The sequence below is a fragment of the Hemicordylus capensis genome, chromosome 11 (assembly GCF_027244095.1).
Source record: "Hemicordylus capensis ecotype Gifberg chromosome 11, rHemCap1.1.pri, whole genome shotgun sequence".
In the NCBI taxonomy this organism is placed as follows: domain Eukaryota; kingdom Metazoa; phylum Chordata; class Lepidosauria; order Squamata; family Cordylidae; genus Hemicordylus; species Hemicordylus capensis.
In genome coordinates, this window is record NC_069667.1 from 25,918,641 (window position 1) to 25,937,275 (window position 18,635).

The 18,635-nt window shown below is 43.0% G+C and overlaps 1 protein-coding gene across 13 annotated transcripts in view; it reads left to right on the forward strand.

Moving 5' to 3' along the window:
* PCDH11X (protocadherin 11 X-linked) overlaps positions 1-18,635 on the forward strand; it is a 651,427-nt gene that overhangs the window by 48,861 nt on the left and 583,931 nt on the right. For 5 of the 13 annotated variants that reach the window (XM_053273690.1, XM_053273691.1, XM_053273692.1 and 2 more), the window contains exon 1: positions 12,825-12,844. The exons of 4 other annotated variants lie outside the window; for them this stretch is intronic. The gene's annotated coding sequence lies outside the window, so the exon portion shown is untranslated. Of the gene's footprint in view, positions 1-12,310; positions 12,575-12,824; positions 12,845-18,635 lie in introns of those variants that run through there. 4 more of the 13 variants (XM_053273702.1, XM_053273701.1, XM_053273703.1 and 1 more) reach the window with 2 other exon arrangements.

Below are 18,635 nucleotides of genomic sequence, written 5' to 3' on the forward strand. Positions count from 1 at the left end.
CAATTGTAGCTGGGATTTCTTTCCTTATATTTGGGATCCCTTAACCACTTGCACCCTAGGATCAGCAGCTGATGAATGGAAGGATAAGTAGCAGGTGAATGGAAGCTTTTCACTTCGCTTCTAAGAGTGATGCAACTTTAGCTTTTGAGTTCCAGCATGTAGTTCATAGCTCTTCATGGCTGGAGACCAAGCTATTTTTTAGCCTAGGCTTCCTTAACTGCTGAAGCTAGAGCTGTAGGGTCTGCCCTGGTTGCATATGAATGGGAGACTAGAAGTGTGAGCACTGGAAGATATTCCCTTCGGGGGGTGGAGCCGATCTGGGAAGAGCAGAAGGTTCCAAGTTCCCTCCCTGGTGGCATCTGCAAGAAGATAGGGCTGAGATAAATTCCTACCTGCAACCTTAGAGAAGCTGCCACCAGTTTGTGAAGACAATACCGAGCTAGATAGACCAAGGGTTCTCATATGGGAGAAGAGGCTCCTTGAAGTACTCAGGTGAGAGAATGGATCAGTAAGCACTCAAGGAGTGTGTGTGTGTGTGTGTGTGTATACGTACGTCCCCACACACACAGGTGTTAAAGACCAGTTTGGTTCTGTTCTGAAGCTATTTTGCTGCTCTGACTGACTTGTAGTTCTTTTCTTTGGCATGGGTATCAAACCTCTCCTTGATATCCCCAGGCTTTTTACGTTCAGGTCTTGCTGCCTCCTCAGTGGCCCAGGCCATCATCACAGTGCCCTCCTGCTGTGTTACGTGTTCCTCTCAGTTCTATTTATGCATGTCATTCCTTGCTAATCACCCAAACAGCAGAGAAGTAATGTTGTACGGTAGCATATATGGCATGGCTGCATGTATCTATATTATTCTCTTCTACACCATTCATTTAGATCTCTATAATAAGACACCACAAAGGGCAAAGAAGCTATAGACTGGGCTTGGGTCTTTCAGGGAGCACTTTTTCAATGATAAGAAATTCTTTCCATGCACATCTAACCGCTTGCGGGAGTAGAAAGCAATACAATAACGTTTGTGTGTAAAAGGTTTTGCTATACAGTTTCACAATATATCAAGCACGACCAAATGGAATTAGTTCTTAAAAAAAGAACAAAAACCCTTGCATGTGTGAATTTTCTTAAAAACCTCACGAAATGCATTCAGTGCTGAAGCATTCATGTTTTCCATAATGTACCTGCCAATTGTGGTTCCTTAAACCTATCAAAGCAGCAGGAAAAGCATCCCCTATCTGCTCTGTTTAGGGGAAGAACTGGGTCAGTAATTTTATTTTATTTTGTTTTGTTTTTTAAAGGCGATTCTGTCCCCCATAAGTGACTATGGCCTGGCTTAGATAAACAGCTTATCAAATTCTAAAACTGTTCTTGGACTGTGTCACTTCAGACTGCAAGCAAGAGATGGGTGTTTTCCCATCATGAAGACAATGTTGGCCCACAGAGAAGATGTCAAGGTGAAGACTGAGCTAAACTTCTTCTTACTGACAGCAGACAACATTCTGTGCAGCAGTATGTTGGTGTCGGGGGCCTTCTGGGGCTGCTGCTCATCTATCAGGACCCCTAGTGGTATTGCACAACGACTTACAGTGGTATGCATGTAGTTGCACAACTCTTCTATAATCAATTTGTGGAATTCTCTGCCACAAGATGTGATGACAGCCAACAACCTGGATGGTATTTAGAGGGGTTTGGATAACATCATGGAGGACAGGTCTATCAACGGCTACTAGTCTGAGGATTATAGGCCACCTCCAGCCTCAGAGGCAGGATGCCTCGGAGTACCAGTTGCAGGGGAGTGGCAGTGGGAGAGAGAGCATGCTCTCAACTCCTGCCTGTAGCTTTTGGGTGGTGGTAATCAGATACTTGATATAGTGGTCCCCTCCAAGGATGTTAGGGTATTTGTAAAGGAAATGTTGTTTGATATTCACGGGACTGGATCGTGTCCCTGGAACTGTTTCTCATTGATGCCAATCTTTGTAAAGATTGCTTTACAAAGATTGCTTTGCATTTCCACTACAAGGAGGAAAAAATCTTCCCTCTAATGCTATGTTATATCTCCTGTTGCCTATTTATATTTTGTTGCTAAGTGAAACATAGCAACATGTATTTTGCGAAGTGCACATCTTACACTTTACTCTTTCTTAGAACTACAGATTGTTTAACATCTAGCTCGAGCCTCTCTAACTACAATTCACAGTTTGAAAAGGAATTCCTTCCATGTGGAAGAAAATGTACCTAGTGCAAATTTGAAGGTATTGGCAGCTAAGTGGGTTACTTCTCATTACTTTCTTCTTCTTTAAAAGAGATGATAGACATAAGCATATCTAAAAGGCGAAATACCATGTTAGTGAAGCTGGTGTGAAGGAAATGACTGTTGGTGATCATTTGGTACTGGTCCATAAAGAGCTTGAAGCTTTGACCACAGTTCCTTTGCTTGCAGAACATATCTTGGTTAGCTTCTAGTATCATACTGGTATAGTAGTGCCAGTTTAGGAAGCTGCCATATACTGAGTCAGACCATTGGTCTATCTAGGTCAGTATTGTCTGCACAGACTGGCAGCGGCTTCTCCAAGGTTGCAGGCAGGAGTCTCTCTCAGCCCTATCTTGGAGATGCTGCCAGGGAGGAAACTTGGAACCTTCTGCTTTTCCTAAAGCAGCTCCTTCCCCTGAGGGGAATCTCTGACAGTGCTCACACATCGTCTCCCTTTCACATGCAACCAGGGCAGACGCTGCTTAGCTAAGGGGACAAGTCATGCTTGCTACCACAAGACCAGTTTGCTAACATCGTTAAGACGAGTCATTCCAGCATTCTACCATTATAAGCCCTGAACATTCCAAACTGACAGTTTGCCTGATCCCTAACATCTTTCTCTTCATTTTCTTGCTCAATTTATATACTTCCTGAAGTGGCTCAGGGCAGTTAAAATTAAAATAAAAAATACAGAATAAAACAAAGTCAAAAAGTATTTAAACCAGATTAAATATTAAAATTAAGGATAAAACTACATATCATTAAAAGCCAGGCTGGAGAGCGTGAAATATTTTTTAAAATCATGTGTGTGCTGTATTTAATTATTTATAAAAGCATAGACCTGATTTATTTATTTATTTCAAATATAGGATTTTATGCACAATCCTGTGTTTGGGGGAAGGAAATCCAGAATCCCCATAATAGGGTGAAATCAACAAAAGGCTTGATTTTGCCTGCTGAGAGTTCTGAAGCCAGAGTGTAGAGGGGCAAATTTCCTTGTCTCTATGGAAGCAGAAAAGGAGTGTGATGAGAAAGCAATTTCGTCCCTTGTATGCTCTTCTTGGCTCTCTTGTTGTGGAGCTTGAGAGTAGAGCAACCTTCCCTTTGGAGAAACCCTGCCTATGAAAACTTGGGCTGTTTGAATGTAGGAATGTTGCCCTCTGTGTTGCCAGGAACTTTTTCAAATGGCGACTTTACCATGATTTTATGTTGTGAGTGTGTGTTCACATATTGGACAGATTTACACCCAAAGTCTGTGCGATATTTCAGAGAGCACTTTGCACATGATTCAGGGTTTCCCGCTCCATATTGGAACCTAGCCCGATTTATGTCCGGGGTAAAAACAATCCCCTTTTTACATCGGTGTATCCATTGTGCCCCAAACTTGCAGTAAAACCTGCTGTCAGGCAGTTATAGTGTCAGGATACTTATTGTTCTGCTGGCAGGTTGGTTGAAGGAGCTGATGGGCTTTCTCCCTCCAACCCCATATCTGCAATCTGAGTTCTTGATCTAAATTCAAGTTTTTTCCTCTAGTCGGGGCAGTTTGCTATAACTTTTTTTAATGTTTCTGGGCAAAGTACAAAGTGCTGGTTATCACCTTTTAAAGCCCTAATAGCTTAGGTCCAGGTTACCTTAGAGAGAGCTGCCTTCTGGTGATCTCCATCACATGCTGAGGTCCTCTGGAGTAGTCCGTCTTGGAACTGGGTCTCCTCTGTCCCTGCTCCTGGCCTGTGGAATGCACTCCCAGCAGATATCCGTAGTTTGGGCTCATTGTTGGCCTTCAAGAGAGCCCTAAAGATTTACTTGTTTGGCATGGCCTTCCAAGGTTTTTTAATTGTTTTAAAGTGTTTTTAATTGGTTTTAAATGACTCTCAACTGTGTTAAATTTGTTTTTGTATTGTTTTAACGTGTTTGTTTTAAAGGGTGTATTGTATTCTACTTCTTGTGTACTGCCCAGAGCCTTTGGATGGGGCAGTATAGAAATCTAATAGAAATAAACAAATTAATTAATTAATTAATTAATTAATATAATAAATAATAAATAAATGTGCACTGTTTTGAAAGAGAACATATTGTAGTACAGCATTTCTCCTTGAAAAAGCACAGTATTTGTTTATATGTGTGTGGGCACAATTGTGGTTAAAAATTACTATTTCTGGATTTTCTCACATTCTCGGGTTTCTTGGGCAGTATGTTGTTCTATAAATTTATTTGGGCAGTGTGTTGTTCTTTAAACTTATTTCACTTGTGCAGCATCCATCCTAAAGCGACTCAGGTTTACATATTGAAACTGAGCAACTGCTGAATAGAGGTGCATCTGTCACCTTTTCTCTGCCCTTCCTAAACATATGTTTTTAGGGGTTAAAGGTGACGGATTCATTTATTTATATGATTTGCATTAGGAGAGCCAGAGTCCAAGACACTCTTCCTTATAATTAAAAACCAGTTCTTGAAAACCCCTTGATTAGCACTTCTTTTAAACAATGCAGAATGCTACTCAAATATTTTTAGATTATCCAATATTTTAGATAATTGACAGATACTATGGAAATTGGCCGCATCCTTTTTGGCCTGCGACAAATGTGGCTGATGTTGGGGCTACTCATTGTCTCTTCGCTTTATAATCAAGCTAACTCAGGATTAGAGAAATGAAGTTAATGTATACCCCCAAATTAAGCAAAAGGATTTATACCTGTCGATTGTCCTTGAGCGTCAAATACTCCATCTGTGTGTAAAGATCTTCATATGGTTCAACAAGCTTAGGTCCCCCTAGGGCACATGAGAGGCTTTGCAGAATTATGACTTTTAAGGGCTCACTACAGCAGTTCCAATTATGTATTTCCCTCGCTGTTCAATGAGTAATTCATTTTTAAAAATGGAATAAAACTCATGCTGTCCACGTACTGCTTTTTAAACTGAGCCAACAGCTCTAAGCAATTGAACAAAGGTCTTGAAATCTCAGTCTCCAAATGGACTTGAACTGGTGAGACCTGGGTCCAGAAGATCCACACTCATTTACTGGGTAGTCTTGGGCACTTTCCTAGCTGACCACCTTCACTGGTCGCAATGTAAAATATTGAATGCTTGTTTGACTTGGAAGTTACATTGGGACAAAGAAATGCAGCAGTGTCTTTTTACTTCCAAAGTATGTCCAAAACATAACTCTTGAATTGTGTTGCATGAGTGCGAGTGGGGGTGGGGAGAGGCCAGCAAGTAGCTGGCTGTGCTTGAGGAAATGTGCTTAACATTAGGGCTGCATCTGTTACTGGATTGCTGTAACTCCGCAAATATGTCCAGCAATCAATTATTTCACTAGTATAGTTGCATAATTCAATAACTAGACATATTTCTGCAAAATCAATAAGGCAGCCATTGTGTGTGCTAATTAAATACCGATCATTACAGCCCCAGCTGTTGGTGGAAACTGCTTAGCTGCTAGTGGAATGACTGGTAAAAGAATGAGGTTATCACCAGTTCATAAGCAGCAGCAGATCAAAGTTGGTGAATCTGAATGGAGATGGTGGGTCTGTTGGGGAAACTCTTTCTATGCTGGAGAAGTCATTACTGCAGCTGCTACTGGGTTCAGCTGTCCCTAAGCAACAATTGTAGCTTTGTAAAGGTGTGTAAGGGTTCAGGCTTAACTATAATGGAACACAAATGATAGGGATGTTCACAACTCTTGGTTTGTGCACTGGCTCAGTGCTGAATCGGTTTGGACAAATTCTGTACCAGTTTGGTGCTGTGGGGAGTAGGATGGCAAGCAGTGTGTGTGTGTGTGTGTGTGAGAGAGAGAGAGAGAGAGAGAGAGAGAGAGAGAGAGAGAGAGAGAGAATGAATGAATGAATGAATGAATTATGGTAAGAGGGGCATTTGGTAGCATCTCAACAGACAGTTCATCCCTCCCAATGTCAGGTCCTGAGACAGGATAGACTGTACCCATACCTACTCAATGTCTATGTTTTTGTTGCAAACCCAAGGAGAGGCATTCCACAGTCAGCCTTCAGTTGAATGCACCGTAAGCTTAGATGCACATGGCATAAGCAAGATGGGGGCCAGTCGATTTGGGAGACATGCAATCCAGCAAAAGGGAAGCTTCCAGGATGCACTTCTCACCGTGTTGTTTGCGGCAAGGCCCGGAGGTCAGGGGCAGCTCCCATTAACTTTAACTGAAGCTCCCTGACCAATCATTTATTTGGCCTGTACAAAGTTTCAGCTGAAGTCAAATACTCCACCCAGCATGTACAGAGGTGGTCATATTCACTCTACAGAGCTGCACTTTCCTCAGCGTTCGTAGGACTCCTTTAAGGCAGGGGTTTCCAAGCGGTTTCCAAGTACCAGTGGTGCTCCAGATGTTGAAGTACAACTCCCCTCATCCCCAGCTACATCGCCACAATTTATCGTGGGTGGGGATGATGGGAGTTGTAGTACAGTGACATCTGGAGTACCACTGGTTGGGAACCCCTGCCTTAAGGAAAACAGATCCGTGTCTAGCCCCTGGATCTTAGCAAGCCTTGTGCCATCTTAGGAAGTGTGTACAGACTTCTGGGAAGTGTCGTTATTTTCTCATAAAGGGGTAAGTGCTGGAAAGTACTAGAAAGAACCACATTTCCTGGAAGTCTGTGCACACCTAAGATGGAACAGGGGCTTTACAGCATGCCTAGTCCAATGCTAGGAAAAGCACAATAGTTGCAAAGGTCAGCATATTAGGAAATGGCTCTCAGTGAAAGGTTTGGTTTGGTTTTTGCCGGAGTGCCCCCCCACTTGAAAATTAGTGAGGATCGCTTGCTTAGCACAAGGGAAGTTTAGAAGAACATAGATTTATTCAACATTCAAAATAAGCAAAGTCAACTCAGAAAACTCAATCTGTGATGGGCCACAGATGGCTCTTTATCAGGGGACTCTATAATTAGTAGATAAACAAAGACTTCACAGGCATTAGATCGAAACATAGGTTGTCGTAATGGTTATAATAAAAAGCATATTTATTTCATATTAAACATCAGCCGCACATTTTCTTGTCAGCTCAGTTATGTCTTAGATTTCATACATCCAGTAGGTGCTTGTACACTATTTTTAAGCTATTAATTGCATGTCTATACTACCCACTCAAAATACCTTTTGAATTCCCCCCTCCCTCCTCCCCCACAGGAATACAACTGGTATTCTTAATTTTTATATATTAAAGTGATCCAGGATTTTCTTGTAAATAACATTTCCAAATTGCTTTTTAAAAATAAAGAAAAAGGATAAGACTGATATGCAGCATTAGAATGCAAAAAGGGAAAAACGGTATGTCTTGCGAAATTTCAAATACGCATCTCCAGGAGGGTCATGGATGTTGACATTTTGTTCAGTCCCTGGCATCTCCAGGCAGGGCTCGGGAAGAAAAGAAAAAAGCCACCCTTCAAAATCCTGAAGAGCCTCTACCAGTCAGTATAGACAATACTGAACAAGACAGACGAATGTCTTCACTCGGCATAAAGGAAGAGTTGTATGATAGGGATGTGCACCAACCAAAGTTCATGCACGAGTTCAACACTGAACCAGTTCGGCACTAGGGGAGAGTGGGAGGGAGGGTGAGTAGGATCTTTTTTTTTTTTAAAAAAGGAGAGCAGGTCCTTACCTTCTTCTCTGCTGCTGTGACACTTGTCCCAAGTACCCATGTGTTGTGCCAGCATGCACTTGGAACAAGTGCCAAGGCAGCAGAAAGCTGCAGAGAGTAGTAAGGACCTGTGTGCACTCTCTTTCTCTCAACGTTCTGTATTTTACGCAGAATACACATCTTAATGTGCAACTTGCAATGTATTATTGCACCCACTGTTTGGGTGAGCATTGTAATCAAAGGAAACCATGAGAAGCTTGATTGCAGCAAAAAACAGCGGAGGCATCTGTCTATCTCTCGAGTGGACCAACATGATTGGCAGGATCATGTGCAGCTGTGGTGGCCCAAGGCTCAATTCCTGTGAAGCCTCAACATTCATATTTGTTTTCAGTGCCGAGATTTAATGTCAGGTTTTATGAAGGATGAACACATTCATGTAAACAGTTTTATGCTGCCTCTTTGCTCTCTTTCACAAAGGCATCCAAGGTAGTGTACAAACTAAAATCACAAGGAAAACAGATAATCGTTGTTGTTGTTTTTTAAATGGAGGGTTTTTTGTTTTGTTTTAAATCACAAATAGCAGACAGGAAAAGAGTGTGCACAGGAATGAAATAAAAGCTTGGTGCACCAAGACGTATGCCTGCAAAAGAGTTAGTTATAAGTTTATTCGGTCATTGACCAGCAAACATTTACAATAAAGCAGTACGTATTTTACAAACAATATAACAAAACTTGGCCATAACAGAAATAATATCAGTGTCCTCATTAATTAAAAGATAATTTAAATAAAATTCATCAGAGTATAAAGAGTATATTTGACTCAATATTTGACTATATTTGATTCATCAGAGCAAAAGAGTATATTTGACTGTCAAAAAGTTAGCAAAATTTTGCTCAATTTTTGGTTCAGTGGTAGAGCATCTGCTTTGCATGCAGAAGGTCCCAGGTTCAAGGTCCCCTGGTGTCCCTATAGTTAGGGCTGGGAGACACTCCTGCCTGAAACCTTGGAGAGCTGCTGCCAGTCAGTGTAGAAAATACTGAGCTAGATGGCCTGTTGTAAGGCAGCTACCTAGGTTCCATCTGCTTTGCATGAAGAGGGTTCAAGTTTCAATCCCTGGCAGCATCTCCAGGTAGGGCTGGGAACGTCTCCTGCCTAAAGCATTGGAGAGTTTCTGCCAGTCTGTGTAGACAATATTGAGATATATCAGGCCTGCTCAACTTTGCCCCCCACCCCCCGCAAACTGTTTTTGGATTACAAGTGTCATAATCCTCAGCTACAGTGGCCAATATCCATGGATTATGGGAGTTGTAGGCCAACATCTGCGGGAGGGCTGAAGCTGAGCAGGCCTGAGCTAGTTGGACCAAGGGTTTGACTCAGTGTAAGTCATCTTCCTATGTTTCTGTGTTCCTCTGGGGCAAGATGCCCCCACTGGCCCCCTAGGGGAGAAGCTGTCCCTGCTTGACAGAAAAATAAGCCTGTGAATGAAATTACACCTGAACAGCTTTCCACCATCCCCAAAACTGATCCAAATTCACCTCATACCAGAGAAAAATGGGAGTAACTTCTAATTAAAATGCTTTCCTTGAGAGTTTTGGGCTTGCATGTGAAGTATTGCTGCTGAACTTGGGTCATCGTATGACTGATAGACTGTTGAGGGCTTCGAATGGTAGAACGATTCCTCATTGTAACTATGCCATGCCAGTAGCGTTTTATCCTGCATGCTAGTTGTCTTATATGCACAAACTAGGAGGGTGGGGAGGGAGAAAACCTGATACCCCACGTTCGGTCTGAAGCGGTACAATTCAATAAAATCTGCCCCTCATCTAAGCCGTCTGCTGCAGAGCTACAATAATTGTTTTCAAGCTGCATAGTTCTGCAAACACTAGGTCTTGGCATATTTTAATTCTTCCAAGCAACATGGTATGTTTTGAAAAGGACAGCGAGGTAAGAGAGAAATGGGAACTGGCTCCTCGACATCTTTAATCTCTGTTATTTTCGTTGGCATCACTGAAAGAGGAAATGATGTTAATTTGGAGCATCTCATCTATATCTTACAAAGGGGCAACAATTCTATATAATGAGCCATAATGGTGACAAAACGCACTCTCCAGTCCTGCAAGCAAACACTGTGTCACCCCCCACCCCATGTTTCCAGTCTTTCTACTGAATACTGCAAGAAATGCACATAACATAAGGACATAACAACACAAAGGAAATAAAAGCGAAGGCTAGAATTCTTTCAGATCTTGCTCCATCGTCGAATCCCAATGAATCCAAATTGTGCCTGGCTCCATAAGAGGCCTTCCCTCTTGTTTTCTAATGGGGCTTCCTTGGCTCATACTATCCCATGTTTTGGCGTGTGTTGAGGCATAACAGTTTTGACACCTCTGGTAAAAACCAGATAGAATTCAAATAGGGCCTTATCAAATAGTCCCCAACTTGCACAGATTAGGGGATAGTGTGGAAGACATCTGTTGGGGGAGAACATAATTCATTCTGGAGAAGGGAGTGTGTTGAAGAGCCCTGGTGAAATGGTCTATCATTCTGTTTTCCAAAGTGGCCAAACACTGTCTCTCCCAGGAAGCCTACAAGCCATGCAAGAGGTAATATCCTCCCTAGAAGTTTAAAGTTGGAAGGGGCCTTGGAGATCTTTGAGTCCAGTGGTGGTCATTGCAAGGTCTGAGAGGCAGAGTCGACTTCCTTTAATGCCAAGGACGGTTCCCTGAGACATTGTTTGATAGGCCTGTGTGCAGCTTTAGCTGAAGTCAAATACTCCTTGCAGCTCCCTTGGCAGTGCCCAGAGGCAACTCTTCCCACCACAGAATGCTGTGTTCTGCCCAGTGCTGGGGGTGGGGCTTTAAGGGAGACGGAGCCCTGGCACCATCTTGAAAGATGCACATGGAGTGCTGGAAAGCATAGTCGTTCCCAGCACTTTCCCCATTGAACTCTATGAAGAAAGCTGTGGGAAAGACCACACATCCCAGCACTCTCTGTTCCTTTCAAGATGGTGTTGGGGCTCAACAGGGCTCCATTTCCCTTAAAATCCCTTCCCTGTCCAGCACTGGGAAATGCAGCACTGTGTGGAAGTTGGCATGGTGAGAAATTGATTTTTGGGGTCTCTTTGGGGTCTTTTTTCAGTGATCCCCACTCAAATAATAGTGAAGATTGCTGTTGTAATCCAACCTGCTCGGTGTACTTCAGTTATTGCTTTGCAACAACTGCTAGTTAGTGACACGCTTCCTTTGTACATGGAATATCCATTTAGCCATCATGGCTCATAGCCACTGTTACATCTCTCCTCCTGTGAACTTGTCTAATCCTTGCATAAAGTCTTCTATGCAAGTGACCATCACCAAATTTTGTGACAGTGAGTTCCAAAAGGTTATGTTGAGTGTAGAAAACTCTACACTGTACAAAGTAGATTTCTTCAAAAGTAGTAGTACTACAAAAAAGAAGGGGCTCAGAGCAATTAGGAAGGCACTTGTTTAAGGATTTGTTTTCTTTTAATATTAAATCTCTTTTGAGAAATGGATTTAAGGAAATCTAAAGCGGGTGTGATAAGCCAAGGGAAAAATTGAAATATGGTAAAATTGGATTCCGTCTTCTTGAGTGCTTTGCAGAGTAAATAGTTCTTTGTCATCTCATCATTCATCACTATTCCTATTTCAAATAAAAACATATACCTTTTATCTGTTCCCCTCTCCCCTATTTATTTGCATTGTAACCATTGTATAAATGTTTTTGCATGATAAAGCTGTATGTTTAATTAGTCTTCTGTGATTTTTAAAATTGGGATATGGGATTATAGGGGATATTTTGGGTGGTTTAGTATGTTACGAAAGCCTATGTAACTGTATTAGTTAACTTGCCCATAGGATGTCTTGCATGATAACTTTTCAGTAAATGTTTTGTTTCCTATTTGGACTTACTTAATGAGGTAAAACATTCTGGAATGTACATAATAATGATTTTTTAAAAAGTCTTCCTCTGCTAGAAGCCTCACTTTTGGGCACTGAGCAAATAAATTCTCTGACTCACTCCAAGGTAGCTTGGGCTGTGTGCAGACATACATAATTTCATCAGGGAACATGCTGTGAAAGCACAGTCACTGCAGATCAGTGACATATAGTTTGCAGCTGCCTTCCAGGGATTGCTTTGGGAGAACCTGCATTTGTTTAGAGCAGTGACTGGATTTTTTGCAGGGGACTGCTTGGCTGGTTTGATGCTTTCAATTGGGAGGCAAGGCCTCCTCCCCCCACCACCACCGCCATCCTTCTTAGAGCAGGGCAGTGCGTTGTGCTGACTGGCTAGTCTTTGTGTCAGTTGTGAAGCCACTTCCCTTTACATAAAAGTGGGAGGGGAGACTCTTTAAAAACCCCACCCCCACACCCACCCATCAAGCTACACGAACTGGCCTGACACTTGGAGGAAGGGACAAAATCAGAGGGGGCAGCCTGCATCAAGTGGGGATGGGATGTTTTTTTAAATGCAGAAGCTGTTCATGGAGTAGCTCAGGAGTGAAGCCAGAGGGGAATGAACACTGGCTCTTCACTCCAAATTCCATGGCTTTTTCAGGGAGGTAGCTCAATGAGAGGCATTTCTTCAAATTAAACGCTTTAGTTAGCTACAGACCAGACTAGCTCTTATCAAAAAGTTCAGCCTTAACAACAAGCCAGCAGTAGGGCAACTACGTCAGCCTCGGGAGCATTTTCTAAAGGTAGTGTTAAAACTCATGTATCTGATGGTAATTGCCTTACCCTGTTATAGCCTCCCTGAAGTCTTTGTAATTGCTCTTCTTCCTTTAAAAATAATGACTAACACCTGCAGTTTTAAAAATACTTGTCGCTGAAGTAGTTAACCCCATTGGGAATGTCCTGTTTTAGAAGCTTACTCAGTTGTTTCATAAGGAGCTCCTCCTTGTCTTTTGTGATGTGTATGTCAATGCAAGCTTGCGATTCTTGGGCATATTGGTTTGGTTTTGTGGAAGGTAGAATTGTATTCATTGGTTACAGCTCTGTTTCCGCCATTCTTGCAAGGAGCAAAAAGTAGCATTTCAGCACCAGCCTAGTGAGGCAGGTGTGTGTGTGTGTGTATATATATATTCATTCATTCATTCATTCATTCATTCATTCATTGTTACATTTATATACCACCTATCTAAGTAGTAACAAATTAATGCAAATAAATGAACAGTCACCTGCTCAAAGCCACCCAGTGAGGGCCGTTTCACACCTCAGTGTGTGTGCGGTGGTGATGGGGTGGGGTGTAGAGTGTTAAACAGAGAGATGCGTTTGTGAATGAGGAGTCTTGTGTAGAATCTTAGCTGATAATGGGATTTTAGAGGTATCCCAGGATCCTCCCCATTTCTGCAGGAGTTTTTGGATGTGGAATGAAGAGCTGCATCTAGCATCCTCTGTGACCTTTTGAGGTATTTGGGGGATGCCATGTGGAGGACAGTTGCAATTTGGTGGTGTTCTTTTAAAAGGGGGGTAAGATAAGTGTGGAGTCTATGCATTCTCACTTAGCTGTGGTGGTTTTAAGAGTGCTGAAAAGTGCTTTATGTCACAGTCCTTTTATCTTGGCAACTGCAATAGGGGAACGTTTGGTGCAGCCATCATCCAAAGGGAATTGTGGATTGACTTTAAGCAGGCATGGGGGGGACGCATCTGTAGTAGTAGACTCTAGCAGAGTGGCTGGTTCATGGAACAAGAGAGGTTTCAGTGGTGAAATTTTGGTATCCCATTGGAGATCTAAAATTAACTGAGCGGACATCAAAAAATGTGTGAGTGCCTTAGAGGGAACACTGCTCACAACCCTAAACAGGATCGGAGAGCCGTGCATGCTTCCCATCAATGGTTGGGTGCTTACAAAGAGCAAGGTAGAAAAGGGAAGAATGGTCATGTAGGAGCTGGGAATTGGGTTGGATGAGTGCAAGCAACGCACATTCTTTCCCCAGCATTCAATGAGGGTTGGTTGAAAAGTTGGCCACTCTCCCTTCTTCCCACCTTGATATTTGCAAATACGTGACTGCTGACAGGGATTGTGCCTGACTCTTACTTCATGGCTAGTACTCCTCCAGCTCCGTTTAGGATTGTGAGAACAGCCTGAGTATATAACTTCAACTCAGGTAAAATGTATCATCTGTCCTTTTATGCTATACCACTTAATAAGTCTGGAGTAATAACAAAGAAGTAAGCAGATGAAGAAACCTCCAGCGTATCCAAGCTGACAATAGCTTGTTAAAGCTGTAGGGAGCCGGGGGGATCTATAGAGCTGGAGGTTGTGTGATTTCCCTGTATTTGTAACACTTTCTCCAGCGCCTGTCTTCCTTGGGGTGAATGGATGGGAAGGATCAGTTCTGCGAGCCCAAGTAGTTGCTAAGACTGTGAGCCGGAACTGATGCAACCAAATCATCCATTGCAATTAGTGCAGAATGTTGGAGGCTACAGGTTTGCAGTTGTCGAATGAAAAGGCTTTTAATTATCTCCACCTTCCCCCCACTTAAACCGACTGACTTTGCAGGAAGTGAGTATGCCTTTATCACTATTTATTCTCAAAATGAGGTGACACATTTTAATAAATAGTTAGCTGCAAAATCCAGTTGAAATATCTGAACTTTCCCTGCCACCCCCAGCTCAGTGGAACGCAGCAGTCGGTCACAGTGCTCAGATTTTCCTTTTTTAAAAACCAGCATTCAGTTAAAACCGCTTCCCATTCTCTTTAATAGTATTCTACCTGCTTTTAAAAAGCAGAGTGCTAATTAAGGTAAGTTCATAAAGAGCTAGAATTACTGACAAAGTGGTGTGTCTGAATTTCTTAATTTTCGCAAATGGAAAGTTGTGGGGAGATTGTTTCAGAAAGTACAGGGAAGCTTAAAAAGGCTGCAGATCTGCGATATGATAACTGTTCATAAGGTGTGTCTGGTTATTTCCAAGATTATCATGCTGCAGATCACTTGCAAATATTTTATGTAATAGCGCTCCAATGTCCGTGGTAGGGTCTAGTACGGAGGACTTCAAAAGGGCATTAGATGATGTCCATGACCTGCCACTAGCTATTAGTAGTAATGTGTTTAATGTGAAGCCTCCTTGTTCAGATGCAGTATATCTCCTAAATACAAATTGCTAAGGAAGGTCTGTTGCCTTCCTGGCCTGTTTATGGGCTTCCCAGAGGCATTTGGTTGGCTGTTTTTAAAACTGGGCTTGATGGACCTTGGTCAGAGCTCTTCTTATGTTCTCAAGTTCAACCTGGAAGCTTTCTGTGGGCAAAACTAGACAAATGGTTCTTGACCTTGGCTTTACCTTGTAAAGGGAATGGGGAGGCCACTTTGGAGGGAGGAAAGGGTAGAAGGGAGATCCTTAACAATTTGCACCCATTCACTGGTTCATCTATACAGATAACCCTTAAAAACGCTGTGTACATGGTGCTCTTTTTCTCCGCCTAACCTCTGCATTTGTGTTATAGCAGTAAACAGGATTTGCAAAGTATGGGTTCACTCTGAGTTCTGAATAGCTTGTCCTGTTGGTTTCCAACCACTTGGCAAAAGGACATTATATATTGGTGGAAATTGCTTCCCTACATTTCTCCTGTGTACCAGAAGTATACTTTGTTCATAGTTGCTCACCAGTCACAAGTGCCAAATCGCTACTAAAATTTCAGAGCCATTGTGCATCCTTCCCCACTCGGTTAAGTTGAGAAGATCCATTGCATCAAACCTTACCCCGCTCCCCCCTTCTTCCTTCCTGAAATATGGTAGTGAACCCTGCAAGACACTTATTTGTATATAAAATTGTGCTACATTTTGGGGAGAGAAACCCTTGGATGTGTGTTGCATATCTAGTCTGGGTGATTACAGTTTAGCTGGCACAGAAGAAAGAAGCAGCTGTGGTCTCTCTTTGGTAGTTCTTCTGTATTCATTGTCATAAAAGTGGAGTGTGCTATGATTCTGAAGTGGGGAGGGAGGGGTGTTATTCCTGAGTTGGAGTACCAGCAGATTGATGGGAACAGATGCTTTAAGTGTCTCAGAGTGTTACAGAATGGCCCATGAAGTCTGAAAAAAAAAATATTTTTAATGGGTGCAGGTAGCCTCTTGAAGGATGAGAAATTCTTGCACAATTCTAAAAGATAACAGTGTGCACCTTAATGTGTTGAAATTTCTAGGGTTATTTTCCCCCCATTGTCTGGAAGCTTTTCCATGAAAAATACCTTACAGCTCTTTGAAAACTGAACAATTATGCCTGCATCGTCTTTATTCTTCTGTTACGCAGCTAAGGTACATCTTGTTGCTTCTAAGAAATGGGCAGTGGCTGAGAATTTTTCAGCAGGGTAATTTCCTTTTGCAGGCAGATGAGAAGTAAGAATACGGGGGTGGGGGGAGGCTGGAAAAAAATTGCAGTTGCTTCAGTCAAGGAGAACAAACTCTTTTCCCACCGAGAACGAGACATGTGCAAGAAACAAAAATCATTTTTGTTTAGGTGTGTTTTGCTTTAGGTTTGATTTTACTCTTCTTTGTTTCTGTTTTGTTTCACTTGTGCTTGTTTTCCCAAGCAAGTGTGTTTTCTTTTATTAAATAGTTTTGGACTGGAGTTGCACTACTTCAGCCACCTCCATTTATTCCCAATGGCAGCAGCCATTTTTTACTCACACTACCCTGTAATAACACTGTGCCATGGGGAATCTAGGTAATGGTCTTTATGGTTTGGTTGTTGGGAGCAGCCCTGAGCAGTACTGCACTGGAGGGGTGGATGTAAATACTTTGAATCACCCCAGCCTGTTCACTAGGCAGACCTAGGCAGCGGTCTAGAGCACCAATTCTTGTGGGGGGGGCACCACAACTCCCTGGGTGGAAGTCAAGTGGGCAGGGCCCACCTCCTTGCTGGTTTCTGGCTTGCTTTCCTCCCCAATGCCCTTCAGTGCACTCTGTCCCTGCCCACCTTCCTCCACTGTGTGATTGCCGAGGGTGCTCAGTCAGGACCCTCGATCCTGGTTTCTCAAGTGCCCAGACGCAAAACAGAAACTAAGTGGTGTACGTAATGGCTGGCCTGGCTGCATTCAGTCCTGGTTGGTCATGAAGGCAAGGTTCTTGCCGCACGGTTAAAAGCTGCCTCTTCGGGAGTCAGAGGGTTTGGCCCTGAGGATCACAGGAAGGAGGAAGGAGAGATAGATGGATGACCTGAAAGAAGGGCTGGACATGGACACAGAATATATCATCCATGAGTTTAGGGTTTATGCTGGCTGCCAGCCCCGCAAATGGAGAAGGCACATGGAGATAGAGACTGTCCCATGAGTGAAGCCAAGGGGGTGGATCTTATTGGGGGAATTTCAAGGGTCCTTTTCATGAAGGTTTTTCTTGGTTGGATATTTTTCACCACGTGCTGAGAGGCATTATTTTTATTTACTAATTTTATTTAGCATATTTCTATACCACCCAAAACGTGTGTCTCTGGGTGGTTAGGATCTTAATTCCAATTGGTTCCTATAAAACCAGGTAAGCCAGTCGTTACTGCTCCTCCTCTGCTCCACTGATTTTCCGGGCATGGTGCTTGCTATCCAAGCATGTATGTGCTGGTGCTGGAAGCAGCGCTGCAACTGCACACTGCCTTTTGGCAAGTGAGCACCGTGCCTGAATAAGTGGCGAGGCAGCAGAGGAGCAGGTAATGACCAGCTTGCCTGGTTTTTAAAGGAACCGATCCCCGCCTCGCGGAACCGATTCGGATGCGGGCACCCGAGCTAGTTCAGCGCTTCCCTAGTTCTGCTGTCCCTGTTGCCTCATCAGGCCTTGTCCTGTGCTACTTCTCCTGCCTGTTCTTAGGCACAGCACCATTTAGTTTAATATGCCACCACCCTGTAGAAACCTGCACTGCTGGTGTGGAAATTTTGTATTATCATCACAGATGTTCCAAATGCTATGACATGTTGGTGAAGAGAGATTGGTAGCTTTCAGATGGCTCCATGCTGCATCTGTATGTGATGCAACTCTCTTCCTTTCCAGAAAATCCCAGAAAATCCTGGAAAGTTCCAGAAAATTCCACCATGTGGAAAATATGGAATGAATTCCCACAGGTGACCAAGGCCTGTACATTCTTGTCCCATCCGTCCTCAGAAAGACATTCCTAGAGCAATACTTTGCCTTCTGGGACAATTCATTGTCCTCTACAACAAATAACTGTGTGAAAAAAGCAATAAAAGCATCATATTACATGTTGGCATCAAACATCTCACTATCTGTAGCAATACTGTAGCAGTATTTGTAGAGCATGTACTACGAGCATGTTGTCGAAGTAGCGTATATGGAGAGAAGCTACTTTGCCTCACATTGAATACCCACCCCTGGAAATATGGGAGTGGCCTCAAACTAGAGAATCAGGAGTGCCAAAGTGATCTGCTTTTCTAGAATTGTGGCACACCATTTATGAACTAATGTCTTGTGACTGCAAAAGGGGTTGTCAGAGTAATGTCTGTAGCTGCGGGAAACTTGATTTTATATGCCCACTGATGTACAAACCTTGTAAGGTTAGCACTGTGTTCTGTCACTGAACTTTTTACTAATATTTCTATCCCTTGGGCTACTGTGAATCAATGCACTGTTGGAATTGTCCCCTGCTCTGCCCCAGCTGTCTTCCAGTCTCTCTTTTTGTGCCCCTTCCAGCTCTAACAGAAGCCACACAAGCCAGCCTCCCCTGCCCCACTCTTCCGGCCCCACCATCACTTGCTTCCGCTCCCACACAACTCGTGGTGCATTCTGGGGGCAAAAGGAATAAGATGATTCCCTGTCCCAA